We start from the raw sequence: 4,627 nt of genomic DNA on the forward strand, positions 1-4,627 counted from the left end.
GGGGAGGATCCAGTTCTAGAGATCAACTTCCATCTGCAAGGAAGTGGAATAAATCACACACACCTGAGTTGATAATTGGAGATCCTGAAGCAGGTGTCAGAACTAGAACAACAATATTAAATGAATGTCTCTATCATTCATTTCTATCTCAGACTGACCCAAAGAAAGTGGAATAAGCTCTTCAAGATGCTGATTGGGTGCAAGCAATGCAGGAAGAATTAAATGAATTTGAAAGAAATAAAGTCTGGACCCTAGTGCCAATACCAAAGAATAGATCCATTGTTAGCACAAAATGGGTGTTCAGAAACAAAACTGATAGTGATGGACTAATTACAAGAAACACAGCAAGTCTGGTTGCTAAAGGTTACTCTCAACAGGAGGGTATTGACCATGATAAAACATTTGCTCTAATTGCTAGATTGGAAGCCATAAGAATCTTTTTGGCTTATGCTACTCACAAAAAATTCAAAGTCTTTCAAATGGATGTGAAAAATGCTTTTCTCAATGGAGAATTAGAAGAATAGGTATATGTTGAACAACCTCCAGGCTTTGTAGATCCAAACTTTCCAAATCATGTCTACAGGCTTGACAAAACACTTTATGGCCTTAAGCAAGCTCCAAGAGCATGCAATGAGACTTTAGCTCAATTCCTTCTGGAAAGTGGATTTAACAGAGGCACAATTGATAAAACTCTGTTCTACCTCAATCATGGAAATGACTTACTTTTGGTACAGATATATGTTGATGATATCATCTTTGGTTCTACAAATGCCAAACTCTATGAAAAGTTTACAAAGCTAATGCAGTTAAGATATCAAATGAGTATGATGGGAGAACTTAGCTATTTTCTGGGACTTCAAGTCAAGTAAAATGAAGAAGGTACCACTACTACAAATTTCAACTTGGGAAACACTACTTAGATAGGGTTTTTTCTGATGTGCTATGTAAGTGAATTACTTCCATAGCGTTTCTTAAAAAAACGGTATGCAAGTCGGTATAAAAAAGTTGAAAACAAACAAAAAAATATATTAAATTACTAGCATAGCGTTTGTTAATATAACCGCTGTACAAGTTTCCCTTTGGACACCGTTTTCTGAAACACTATCCAAGTTAACATATTTTAAGTAATTTTTATTTTTTTACACACTTTTATAGCTCTTTACAAGAGCTTAGCCAATAATTATTTTTTATTTTACTCATCTCGTAGTTTCTAACTAGGAGAACATATCATCTTCTTTTTTACACAACTATATACAAATTCTATAATACACCCAACTTTGATTAGACTTAATATGCGAAGAGGTTCATCGAGAATTCTACTAACAAATTTGATGTGGATTAATTATTCTTTGGGCATAACTGGGGAGGTATATCGGGCTATTCTTCGAACTTCTCCGTGTTGTATGAGATTCCGGATCTTATATAAACAAATCAATTCATATTGAGTATCTTCGGGATATCGAGCATATGGAGCATTCTGCTTTGGAATCGGTTTAAATTTTGTATTTCATTACATTTGATTTGTTAATTTAGTGTTTTGAAATTTTGTATTTTCCCTGAGTTACTATTGACTTCTGTGGTTCTTCACTTGTTGGGTTGTATATCACTTGTTGTGTTGTTTTATAGGTTATAATAGTAATATATCTTAGATTCAGTTTGTTATAGTTATATCTGTTTTAGTAGATATGTATGTGTATATATATAGAAGTCAAGTTATATCCTTTGTTTTCTTTTTTCTGGTTATTTTATGATATATATAATGTTTTGTATAGGTATAAATAACCAAATTTGGTTTATAATAGCCAATCTTAATTTCAGAATTCTGAAATCTATATCGATTTTGTGTAATATGGTCATGGCTTTCAAGGCTTCTCATAATCCTTGTTCATCATATATTTAGGCATTTTGTAATTTTTTTTTTAATTATTGTATTGCATATTGTAATTCCAGCAGGTTGAAATTGGTTATTTGTTTGGTGAGATTCGGAAGGAGGTATTGCCTAATTCTTGCCGCTTGCTGCCTATTCTAAGAACAAGGCCGAGGAGTTAGTGAAGAATTACAATACTTGTTTAGGAAATATGGTTTAAAGAAAATGTTTGTTTGAATTATCTCTTAAAAAAAGAGTTAGAAGCTAACGTTAGGAAGATGACACCTCTTACTCGAAGTGCGAGTCTTTTGTTTAGTGCAAGGTGTAGATATTTTGTTTGAAGAAAGGAAGTCCCTCTCGAAATATTCAGAAGGTTAAAAGTGGTGTTAGTATATATGTTTTTTTTTAATTCCATAGTTGCATATATTTTTTTTAAGTAGAGTCGTAGATAGCATTTATGAAAAGAAACTACCTTCTCCGGGTTGATTTCTCTTTTTAACTTTATTGCTCATAAAATAAAGAATAAGTTGCAAGGATTATGCATATACATGTTGATATAATAATTCTTATGATTTCTTCAAAAAAATTAATACAAATCTCGATGATCTATATTGCTTGTTCTTCTATGCAATAATCAGTAGCTTTATTATTGACTTAAAATATATACTGGTATATTATGCAGGGTCTGATAGTGTAGAAGTTGAGTGTCTGAAGTGGAAAAATGCTGGTAGTGATCTGGTTTTCAGAGGTCAGTCACAACAAACTCAAACGGGGAACCCAAAATTCTAAAAAAAAGGTACTGTAGGTTAAAATATTTCTCCGGATTTTTAGACTGTGCTTTGATGTGATCATATTCATTAGTTGTTTATTATAATTTTTATATGTTCTTTACAAACATTGCTAATAGCTTATAGAAAAAGAAGGGTAATTACTTTGACCTACAAGGGAAAAGCTTATACATTTTATTTATAGAATTTAGGAAGTACTACCCCTAGAGAGAATTTCAACGCACGCGTATATATTATTCTTGTAGTAGTTTCATTAAGGCATTTAGTTATTATTAGAGTTAGTTTATTATTATTGACATTTCTGGTGTATCTTGAGCTGTTCATTTTATTTTTGATTTTTGATGGAATTTTAACTTGCTCTGTTTCTTAATTACATTTGAAAGATATATATACTTGCAGTCTTTAATCCTCGCAACAGCATGTAATCAATGATAATTTGCTAATTAATAAATTTGATTTAATATCAGTCAGTATTTATCAATTTATATTATTAATATGAATTAATATTTAAATAGTTTGATAGACTAGTTAAGCCTTGAGTACACTCTATTTTGATCTTTGACATCTTCATGTGATATGGCAGGGAAGCATTATCCACAGCATTTTATCATTGGTGATGTTTCTAGCATGGATAAGACTTATCTTCCAGACTTCAAGGATAGAGTGTATCGAACTAGTTGTTCAGATGACAGAGAGGAATTATTATTTTGCCAAAAGATATCACTCGAAGATCTGACAGTGAAACTACTGAGAATGACAATCCTGCTAATGGTTAGTAAAATATTTGGTTATATAATCAGAAATTATATATAGTTTATTCAGTTCTTCTCTCTAGATCCATTTGAAACTATACCCTTTGTTTTGGAAAATTGCTTCATCTGCTCATTTTACTTTATTCTTCAGCATGTTAAGTTTATATCATTTTGTGTTTTTAATTGCCTAGAATCCTTTGATATTCAATGTTCTTGTATTTGTGGTCATTATGATGTCCTTATAATGGCCAATTTCAAATTGCAGGTGGAGTGGAGGATGTGAAGGAGCTGCTGCAAAGTCCTGAGTAAAGAAGATGAATAAAAAAAAGTCTACGGAAATGGATGGGGATGAAGTTGCAGAGGCAGGGGACAATTTGAGCTACTTAAAAAACAAGCAGGTTCCTTTAGGAGTAATACTGGGCCAACCCGTTCTTCAAGAATTTTATGATTCCGGATGGAGTAGTTTATATACAATTTGTAGTTGATACTTTTTAGAATTCTTATGTATTGGAAGAATTGATAATAATTTTTTTATTTGTAAGTCTTACTATATAAGTTTCATTGCAGTAGTAGATATTTTTACTGTATTTGATTTAATGGAAGTATTTTAAGTTGACATTTAATTTCTATTGTTATTTGAATTTTGATATTTAAGAAAAATTACAGGTTATAAATGGCAAAAGAAATAATTAAAATTATTTTTTTCTCTGAAAAATTGGGAAGCTTGTATAGCATTTGTCCTGAAGAGAGTCAAATACTTGCATATCGTTTGTTTAAGTGCTATGTAAGTAGCAAACATACTTTGACAACATTTACTTGTATAGCATTTCTTGAAACGCTATTTTACCTTTGTTCTTGGAGAGCGCTAAAATAAGCGTTATGTAAGTGAAATATACTTACATAGCACTGGCTTACATAGCGTTTAAAAGCGCTATATAAGCTCAAAAAGAAGCACTGTACAAGTTAAAATATGTAGTAGTGTACTTTCATAAATCAATCTAAGTACACCATAAATTTACTAAAGAAATTTGGAATGCAAGACTGTTCAACTGCATCCACTCCCATGGCCACTGCAACCAAGTTAGATAAAGATACTGGAGCATCAGTAGATATTACTAACTACAGAGGTATGATTGGCTCTTTACTCTATTTAACTACAAGTAGACCTGATATCATGTATGCTACCTATCTTTGTGCAAGATTTCAGGCTGATCCAAGAG

The 4,627-nt window shown here is 31.6% G+C and overlaps 1 long non-coding RNA gene across 3 annotated transcripts; it reads left to right on the forward strand.

Moving 5' to 3' along the window:
- Positions 1-1,952: 1,952 nt before the first annotated feature.
- LOC141666686 (uncharacterized) lies at positions 1,953-3,872 on the forward strand. Of its 3 annotated transcripts, none has more exons than XR_012552323.1 (4): positions 1,953-1,992; positions 2,550-2,663; positions 3,244-3,426; positions 3,673-3,872. It is a non-coding gene; the product is annotated as an uncharacterized LOC141666686 (long non-coding RNA). The 3 variants fall into 3 exon arrangements; XR_012552324.1 differs by having other exon boundaries at positions 3,256-3,426; XR_012552322.1 differs by lacking the exon at positions 1,953-1,992 and having other exon boundaries at positions 2,503-2,663.
- The last annotated feature ends 755 nt before the right edge of the window (positions 3,873-4,627 follow it).

Source organism: Apium graveolens, chromosome 6 (assembly GCF_009905375.1).
Source record: "Apium graveolens cultivar Ventura chromosome 6, ASM990537v1, whole genome shotgun sequence".
Classification (NCBI taxonomy): Eukaryota; Viridiplantae; Streptophyta; class Magnoliopsida; order Apiales; family Apiaceae; genus Apium; species Apium graveolens.